The sequence below is a fragment of the Melospiza melodia genome, unplaced genomic scaffold (genome assembly GCF_035770615.1).
Source record: "Melospiza melodia melodia isolate bMelMel2 unplaced genomic scaffold, bMelMel2.pri scaffold_175, whole genome shotgun sequence".
Lineage (NCBI taxonomy): Eukaryota > Metazoa > Chordata > Aves > Passeriformes > Passerellidae > Melospiza > Melospiza melodia.
Window position 1 is genome coordinate 114,765 of NW_026948521.1, and position 10,289 is coordinate 125,053.

The 10,289-nt window shown below is 51.1% G+C and overlaps 2 long non-coding RNA genes across 2 annotated transcripts; one reads left to right on the forward strand and one right to left on the reverse strand.

Moving 5' to 3' along the window:
* Positions 1-3,374: 3,374 nt before the first annotated feature.
* On the forward strand, positions 3,375-8,605 carry LOC134433287 (uncharacterized). Its single transcript, XR_010031525.1, has 3 exons — positions 3,375-3,440; positions 6,692-6,765; positions 8,385-8,605. It is a non-coding gene; the product is annotated as an uncharacterized LOC134433287 (long non-coding RNA).
* Positions 8,606-8,615: 10 nt separating this feature from the next.
* LOC134433288 (uncharacterized) lies at positions 8,616-9,889 on the reverse strand. Its single transcript, XR_010031526.1, has 2 exons — positions 9,761-9,889; positions 8,616-8,690 (listed from the first exon to the last, which is right to left on the reverse strand). It is a non-coding gene; the product is annotated as an uncharacterized LOC134433288 (long non-coding RNA).
* Between the last annotated feature and the right edge of the window lie 400 nt (positions 9,890-10,289).

Sequence of the window (10,289 nt, forward strand, 5' to 3'; positions counted from 1 at the left end):
TTTGTGCCGATTTTTCCCATTTTTGGGCCAATTTTGGGCTGAATTTTGAGCTGATTTTCCCCATTTTTGGGCTGATTCTGGTTGATTTTGGGGCTGATTTTTGGGCCGATTTTTCCCATTTTTGGGCTGATTTTTAGGCCGATTTTTCCCATTTTTGGGCTGATTTGGGGCTGATTTTGCACTGATTTTTGGGCTGATTTTTCCCATTTTTGGGCTGATTCCAGCTGATTTGGGGCTGACTTTTGGGCCGATTTTTGGGCTGATCGTGGCTGATTTTTGGGCTGATTTTTCCCATTTTTGGGCCGATTTTTGGGCTGAGTTTTGGGCTGATTTTGGGCTGATTTTTGGGCCGATTTTTGGGCCGATTTTTGGGCGATTTTTCCCATTTTTGGGCCGATTTTTCCCAATTTTGGGTTGTTTTTGGGCTGAATTTTGAGCCGTTTTTTCCCATTTTTGGCCGATTTTTGGGCTGATTTTTGGGCTGATTTTGGGCCGATTTTTGGGCTAATTCTGGCTGATTTTTGCACCGATTTTTAGGCCGATTTTTGGGCTGATTTTTCCCATTTTTGGATGATTTTGGCCTGACTTTTGGGCCGATTTTTGGGCCGATTTTTGGGCCGATTTTCCCATTTCTGGGCTGATTTCTGGGCCGATTTTCCCATTTTTGGCCGATTTTCGGCTGATTTTTCCCATTTTTGGGCTGATTTTTGGGCTGATTTTGGGCTGATTTTTGGGCCGATTTTTCCCATTTTTGGGCTGATTTTTCCCATTTTTGTGCCGATTTTTCCCATTTCTGGGCCGATTTCTGGGCCAATTTTTCCCATTTTTGGGCCGATTTTCGGGCCGATTTTTCCCATTTTCGGGCCAATTTTTCCCATTTTTGTGCCAATTTTTGTGCCGATTTTTCCCATTTCTGGGCCGATTTTTGTGCCGATTTTTCCCATTTTTGGGCCGATTTTTGGCCATTTTTTCCCATTTTTGGGCCTATTTTCGGGCCGATTTTTCCCATTTCTGGGCCGGTTTTTTTGCTGATTTTTGTGCCGATTTTTCCCATTTCTGGGCCGGTTTTTTTGCTGATTTTTGGGCCGATTTTTCCCATTTCTGTGCCCATTTCTGGGCCGATTTTTCCCATTTCTGGGCCGATTTCTGGGCCGATTTTTCCCATTCTGGGCCGGTTTTTTTGCTGATTTTTGGGCCGATTTTTCCCATTTCTGGGCCGATTTTTGGGCCATTTTTTCCCATTTTTGGGCCTATTTTCGGGCCGATTTTTCCCATTTCTGTGCCGGTTTTTTTGCTGATTTTTGTGCCGATTTTTCCATTTCTGGGCCGGTTGTTTGCTGATTTTTGTGCCGATTTTTCCCATTTCTGGGCCGATTTTTGTGCCGATTTTTCCCATTTCTGTGCCGTTTTTTTTGCTGATTTTTGGGCCGATTTTTCCCATTTTTGGGCCGATTTTCGGGCCGATTTTTCCCATTTCTGTGCCGATTTTTGTGCCGATTTTTGTTGTGCTTTTCCCGCCTGCAGACTCGTTTGTGATCCGGCTCTTTGACCGCAGCGTGGAGCTGGGGCAGTTCCCGGCGGGGACCCCCCTGTACCCCGTGTGCCGCGCCTGGATCGGCCACTGCCCCGCCCCCGCCCCGCCCCCCGAGCAGGTAACCCCGCCCAGTTATACTGGTCTGGACTGGTTTATACTGGGAGGGACCGGGGGCAAAAAACCCCGCGGTTCTACGGTGAAAAATGGCCATTTTGGGGGAAAAAATGGGATTTTGGGGTGAAAAAATGGGGATTTTTGGGGGAAAATCACACTTGGAGGGAACTCGGAGGAACTGGGTCATACTGGTTTATACTGGGAGAGACTGAGATGAATTGGGTCATACTGGTTTATACTGGGAGGGACTGGGGGCAAAAAAACCCTGTGGGTTTGGGGCCAAAAATGGGGATTTTAGGGGCAAAAATGGGGATTTTAGAGGAGAACGTGGGACTGGTTTGTACTGGGAGGGAAGTGGGTTATACTGGAGGGACTGGGGGCAAAAAACCTGGCGGGTTTGGGGCCAAAAACTGGCGATTTTGGGAGCTAAAATGCGGATTTTCGAGGAGAACGTGGGACTGGAGGGACTGGTTTATACTAGTCCGTACTGGTCATAGTGGTTCATACTGGTTCATATCGGTCTATACTGGTTTATACTGGTCTGTACTGGTTTATATAGGTTTATATTGGTTTATACCAGTCCTAACTGGTTCATACTGGTGTATACTGTTTTGTACTGGTTTGTACTGGTCTATACCAGTCCATACCAGTCTCTAAGAGGTCCATACTGGATGGTCCATACTGGTTTATACTGGTTTATACCAGTCCGTACTGGTTTAGATCAGTCCCTACCAGTCCCTAACCGGTCCATAGCAGTTTATACTGATTTATACCAGTCTCTAACTGGTCCATACTGGTTTATACCGGTCCCTAAGTGGTCCATACTGGTCCATACTGGTCTCTAACTGGTCCATACCGGTCCATGCCGGTCCATACTGGTCCATACTGGTTTATACCAGTCTCTAACTGGTCCATACTGGTCCATACTGGTTTATACCGGTCCATACTGGTCCATACCGGTCCATACTGGTTTATACTGGTCCATACTGGTCCATACCGGTCCATACTGGTCCATACTGGTCCATACTGGTTTATACTGGTCCATACTGGTTTATACTGGTCCATACTGGTTTATACTGGTCCATACTGGTCCATACTGGTCCATACTGGTTTATACTGGTCCATACCGGTCCATACTGGTCCATACTGGTTTATACTGGTCCATACTGGTTTTTACTGGTCCATACTGGTCCATACTGGTTTATACTGGTCCATACTGGTCCATACTGGTCCATACTGGTTTATACTGTCCATACTGGTTTATACTGGTCCATACTGGTCCATACTGGTCCATACTGGTTTATACTGGTCCATACCGGTCCATACTGGTCCATACTGGTTTATACTGGTCCATACTGGTTTTTACTGGTCCATACTGGTCCATACTGTTTATACTGGTCCATACCGGTCCATACTGGTCCATACTGGTCCGTACTGGTTTATACTGGTCCATACCGGTCCATACTGCTCCATACTGGTCCATACCGGTTTATACTGGTCCATACCGGTCTCTAACTGGTGCATACCGGTCTATACTGGTCCATACTGGTCCATACCGGTTTATACTGGTCCATACTGCTCCATACCGGTCCATACCGGTCCATACTGGTCCATACCGGTTTATACCGGTCCATACCGGTCCATACTGGTCCATACTGGTTTCTGACGGTTCCGGTTGCAGGCCCCCGCCCGGCTCGGAGTCGGTTCTGTCGCTGCCCCGCCCGGCCCCCGCCCTGGCCCCGCGCGTCCCCTCCCCCTGGGCCCCGAGGAGGGAGCGGCGCCGCCCGACCAGGTGGGAGCCAAAGGCACCCCAAAAACGGCCAAAATCACCCAAAAACTGACCCGAAACTGCCAAAATCACCCCAAAACGGCCAAAATCACCCCAAAACTGACCCCAAAACTGCCCAAAATCACCCAAAACTGACCCAAAACGGCCAAAGGCACCCCAAAAACTGACCCAAAATCTGACCCCACTCACCCCAAAACGGCCAAAGGCACCCCAAACTGACCAAAACTCACCAAACTGCCCCAAAACGGCCAAAGGCACCCCAAAAACTGACCCGAACCTGACCCGAAACTGCCCCAAAACGGCCAAAGGCACCCCAAAACGGCCAAAATCACCCCAAAACTGACCCAAAACTGCCCAAACTCTGACCCAAAATCACCCAAAATCACCCCAAAACGGCCAAAGGCACCCCAAAAACTGACCCAAAAATGACCCAAAACTGACCCAAAACTGCCCAAAATCACCCAAAACGGGCAAGGCACCCCAAAAACTGACCCAAATCTGACCCAAAACTGCCCCAAAATGGCCAAAGGCACCCAAAAACTGCCCCAAAACTGCCCAAAATCACCCCAAAACTGCCCAAAATCACCCCAAAACGGCCAAAGGCACCGCAAAAACTGACCCAAACTGACCCAAAATCTGACCCGAAACTGCACCAAAACTGCCAAAATCACCCCAAAACCGACCCGAACCTGACCCAAAATGACCCAAACTTGCCTAAAACGGCCAAAGGCACCCCAAAATCTGGACCCAAAACCGACCCGAACCTGACCCAAAACTGCCAAAAATCACCCCAAAATCTGACCAGAACTGCACCAAATGGCCAAAATCACCCCAAAACTGACCCAAATCTGACCAAAAATGACCCAAAATCTGACCCAAAACTGCCCCAAAATGGCCAAATCACCCCAAAACTGACCCAAAATCACCCCAAAACTGACCCAGAACTGCACCAAATCACCCCAAAACCAACCCAAAACTGCACCAAAATCTGACCCAACCTGCCCAAAATCACCCCAAAAACTGACCCGAAACTGACCCAAAACTGCCCCAAAACGGCCAAAGGCACCCCAAAAACTGACCCGAAACTGCCAAAATGTGACCAAAATCACCCCAAAACGGCCAAAGGCGCCCCAAAATCTGACCAAAACTGACCCAAAATGTGACCAAAAATCACCCAAAAACTGACCCGAAACTGCCCAAAATCACCCCAAAATCTGACCCAAACCTGCCCCAAAACGGCCAAAGGCACCCCAAAACCTGACCCGAAACTGCACCAAAAACTGCCCAAAACGGCCAAAGGCACCCCAAAAACTGCCTCAAAATCTGACCAAAATGTGACCAAAATCACCCCAAAATCTGCCCCAAAATCTGACCCAAAACTGCCAAAAATCACCCCAAAATCTGACCCAAAACGGCCAAAGGCACCCAAAAACTGCCCCAAAACTCACCAAAATCAACCCAAAACCGACCCAGAACTGACCCAAAATCTGACCCAAACCTGCCCCAAAACGGCCAAAGGCACCCCAAAAACTGACCCAAAATCTGACCCAAAACTGCACCAAAACTGCCAAAAATCACCCCAAAATCTGACCCAAAACCGACCCAAAATGTGACCCAAAACTGCCAAAAACCACCCCAAAATCTGACCCAAAACCGGCCAAAGGCACCCCAAGACCGACCCAAAACTGCCCCAAAATCTGACCCAGAAGTGACCCAAAACCTGCCCCAAAACGGCCAAAGGCACCCAAAATCTGACCCAAAACTGCACCAAAATGTGACCAAAATCACCCCAAAACTGCCCCAAATCTGACCAAAATCTGACCCAAAATCTGACCCAAAACTGCCCCGAAATAACCCCAAAACTGACCCAAAACTGCCCCAAAATGGCCAAAATCACCCCAAAACTGACCAAAATCACCCCAAAACCGACCCAAAATCTGACCCAAAATCTGCCCCAAAACCGGCCAGAGTCACCCCAAAACTGACCAAAAATGACCCAAAACTGACCCAAAACTGCCCCAAAACGGCCAAAGGCACCCCAAAACCTGACCCGAAACTGCACCAAAATCACCCCAAAACTGACCCAAAACTGCCCCAACATGGCCAGAGTCACCCCAAAACCTGACCCAAAACTGACCCAAACTGATCCAAAACTGCCAAAAATCACCCCAAAACTGACCCAAAACTGACCCAAAACTGACCAAATAACCCCAAAAACTGCCCCAAAACCGGCCAGAGTCACCCCAAAACTGACCCAAAAATGCCCCAAAATCTGCCCCAAAACTGGCCCAAATCTGCCAAAAATGTGCCCCAAAATCTGACCAAAATAGCCCCAAAATCTGCCAAAATCACCCCAAATCTGACCCAAAACTGCCCCAAAACTGCCCCAAAATGTGACCTAAATAGCCCCAAAATCTTTCTCAAAACTGCCCCAAATCTGCCCAAAATCTGACCCAAAATCTGCCAAAAATCTGCCCTAAAATCACCCCAAAATCTGACCCAAAACTGCCTCAAAAGTGACCAAAATCTGACCCAAAACTGCCCCAAATCTGACCAAAATAGCCCCAAAATCTGACCCAAAACGGCCCCAAAATCTGCCCCAAATCTGACCCAAAATCTGCAAAAATCACCCCAAAATGTGACCCAAAACTGACCCAAACTGCCCAAAATCTGACCAAAATAGCTCCAAAATCTGACCAAAACTGTCTCAAAAGTGACTAAAATCTGACCCAAATCTGCCCCAAAATCTGACCCAAAACTGCCCCAAAATCTGCCAAAAATCACCCCCAAAATCTGACCCAAAACTGACCCAAAAGTTTTTAAAAATCCCAAAAACCACCTCAAAAGTCCCAAAAAATTAATACAAAAATCCCAAAACTCCCCTAAAAAACCCCAAAAATTTTCTAAAAATCCCACAAATTTCTTTAATATATCCCAAAAATCTCTGAAGAAAATTCCCAAAATATCCCAAAAATCCCCCCAAAAATATCCCAAAAATTCCCTAAAAATACCAAAAAAATTTTCCTTAAAATCTCCCCTGGCCCCGCCCCCTGCGCCCCTTTGGCCCGCCCCCGGATGATGTAATGGTTGTTGGCCCCGCCCCCAGGTGTTAGACCCCGCCCCCAGAGCCCCTTTGGCCCCGCCCCCGGATGATGTAATGGTTGTTGGCCCCGCCCCCAGGTGTTAGACCCCGCCCCCTGATCTCGTTGGCCCGCCCCCCCAGATGATGTAATGGTTGTTGGCCCCACCCCCAGGTGTTAGACCCCGCCCCCTCGATTACGTCATTGATCTACAAGAACATGGACAGGTGGAAACGCGTCCGGCAGCGGTGAGAGCGGAACTGGATAAACTGGGACAAACTGGGAGGGACTGGAACAAACTGGGACAAACTGGGATGGACTGGGATAAACTGGGAGGGACCGGGATGGACTGGGAGGGACTGGGATGGACTGGGGAGAACTGGGAGGGACTGGGAGGAACTGGGGAGAACTGGGAGGGACTGGGAGGAACTGGGACAAACTGGGATGGACTGGGAGGGAACTGGATGGACTGGGACGGACTGGGAGGGACTGGGGGGAACTGGGACAGACTGGGACAAACTGGGAGGAAACTGGGAGGGATTGGGGGGACTGGGATAAACTGGGATAAACTGGGACGGACTGGGAGGGACTGGGAGGAACTGGGACTGACTGGGAGGGACTGGGACAAACTGGGATGGACTGGGAGGGACTGGGAGGAATTGGGAGGAACTGGGATGGACTGGGATAAACTGGGATGGACTGGGGAAAACTGGGAGGGACTGGGACAGACTGGAAGGAACTGGGGGGAACTGGGAGGAACTGGGCCATACTGGGACAAACTGGGAGGTTGTCACTGGTTTGTAGTGATCTGTACTGGTCCATACTGGTTTGTCCCGGTGCCTGACTGGTCCGTACTGGTTTATACTGGTCCATACTGGTCTATATCGGTTCATACTGGTCCGTACTGGTCCGTACTGGTCCCTGACTGGTTTATACTGGTCCATACTGGTTTATACTGGTGTCTAGCTGGTCTGTAGTGGTTTATACTGGTCCATACCGGTCTATATCAGTCCATACTGGTCTGTACTGGTTTATACTGGTCCACATACCGGTCTATATCAGTCCATACTGGTCTGTAATGGTTTATACTGGTTTATCCCGGTCCCTGACTGGTTTGTACTGGTCCATACTGGTCCATACTGGTCCATACTGGTTTATCCTGGTCCCTGACTGGTTTATACCGGTCCATACTGGTTTATACCGGTCCATACTGGTTATACTGGTTTGTACTGGTCTATCCGGGTCCCTGACTGGTCCATACTGGTTTATACTGGTTCGTACTGGTCTGTACTATTTTGTCACGGTCCCTGACTGGTCCGTACTGGTTCATACTGGTTTATACCGGTCCATACTGGTTTATACCGGTCCGTACTGGTTTGTACTGGTCTATCCGGGTCCCTGACTGGTCCGTACTGGTTCATACTGGTCCGTACTGGTTTATACCGGTCCGTACTGGTTTGTACTGGTCTATCCGGGTCCCTGACTGGTCCGTACTGGTTCATACTGGTTCATACTGGTTTATACCGGTCCATACTGGTTTTATACCGGTCCATACTGGTTTATACTGGTCTGTACTGGTTTATACCGGTCCGTACTGGTTTATACTGGTCTATCCGGGTCCCTGACTGGTCCGTACTGGTCCATACTGGTTTATACTGGTCTGTACTGGTTTATACTGGTCCGTACTGGTTTGTACTGGTCTATCCGGGTCCCTGACTGGTCCGTACTGGTCCATACTGGTTTATACTGGTCTGTACTGGTTTATACCGGTCCATACTGGTTTATACTGGTTTGTACTGGTCTATCCGGGTCCCTGACCGGTCCGTACTGGTCCATACTGGTCCGTACTGGTCCGTACTGGTTGCAGCTGGCGGGAGGCGGCGCAGCGGCAGCAGCAGCGCTACGGGCCCAGCCTGCGCCTGCTGCGAATCATCTACGAGCGGCAGTGAGGCCACGCCCACCCGGGACACGCCCACCCCGACCACGCCCACCTCCTCATCGGCCACGCCCACTTCAACCACACCCGAGACCCCGCCCACGCCGGCCACGCCCACGCCGGCCCCGCCCCCTGCCAATAAAAACGCCGCTGCTGCCTGTATTTGGGTGTGGGCGTGGTCAATGCTTTATTTGGGAAAAGGGGCGGGGCTCCGCTGGGCTCGGGGTGACGTCATCGCTGCTGTGGGAGGAAAAGAAGGGGAGGGGTTAAAAGCTGGGAGGCCACGCCCCCTTTGGGGATGGCCACGCCCACTTTTGGGACGGCCACGCCCATTTCAGGGGGGTTGATCTTCTCACTCTGGTTTGCCATTGGCTGGGTTTGGCCACGCCCCTGTCTTGCCATTGGTTGCTTTATGCCCCACCCCTCAATCAGAAAAGCCACGCCCACAACCTCCCCCATTGGCTACTGTAAGCCCCACCCTCACCTCGGGCTTTCCATTGGTTGGTTGAGGCCCCACCCCCTCTCACCTCTCTCTTATTGGCTGAGTGAAGCCCCGCCCCCTTTCAGGTCTCTCCCATTGGCTGCTTTAAGCCCTCCCCTTTCAGATTGAAGCCCCGCCCCCTTAGCGAACTCCTATTGGCTCATTCCAGCCCCGCCTCCTTTCTGGTCTCTCCCATTGGTTGCTTTAAGCCCCTCCCCTCTCATATTGAAGCTCCACCCCTCAGTGGTCTCCCATTGGTTCCTTCAGGATCCGCCCCCTTTCTCGTGTCTTCTATTGGCTGATCTAAGCCCCGCCCCCTTTCTGACTTCCCATTGGTCAAATTTAGTGCTGCCAATCCCATTGCCCACCTTAAGCCCCGCCCCTTCAGAGCTCTCCTATTGGCTGTTTTAAACCTCCTTCCCTGCCATTGGCTGCTTTATGCCACGCCCCCAATTTGGGCTTCCTCATTGGCTGTTTTAAGCTCCACCTCCTCCCACGGTTTTCTATTGGTTCTGTTAAGCCCCTCCCCCAAATCCACTCACGGCCCCGCCCCTCCCTTTCCCATTGGCCACTCCAAGCCCCGCCCCCCCATCCAGGCTCTCCCATTGGCTGCTCACAGCCCCACCCCCAATTTAGCCCATTCCCATTGGCTGCTTTAAACCACGCCCCTCTCCATTGAAGTCCCGCCCCTTTTCCTTCCCCATTGGCCGCTCCAATCCCCACCCCGATTCCCAGCTCTCCCATTGGCCGAAGGAAGCCCTGCCCAAATCAGGGCCAAGCCCCGCCCCCTCCCTCCCCCATTGGCCCGTTCCGGCCCCGCCCTCACCTCGCTGCGCCGCCATTGGCCGCTGCCGGGGCTCAGGGCTCTCCCATTGGCTGGGTGAAGCTGAGGGCGTCGCCCAGGGCTCCCCATTGGCCGCGGCGCGTCTGGAACAGCCCCACCCACACGCCCAGGCCCAGCCCCCAGAGCCCCGCCCCCAGCGCTGACCTCAGCACGTCTGAAACGGGGAAAAATGGACAAAAATCAGCCAAAATTCACCCAAAATTCACCCAAAAATCACCCAAACTCAGCCAGGCCCAGCCCCCAGAGCCCCGCCCCCAGCGCCGAGCGCAGCACGTCTGAAACGGGGAAAAATGGACAAAAATTAACCAAAAATCAACCCAAATTCACCCAAAATTAACCAAAATTCACCCAAAATTCAGCCAAACTCAGCCCAGGCCCCGCCCCCAGAGTCCCGCCCCCAGCGCCGAGCGCAGCACGTCTGAAACGGGGGAAAAGCGACCAAAATTAACCAAAAATCAACCCAAATTCACCCAAATGAACCAAAAATTCACCCAAAATTCACCCAAAATTA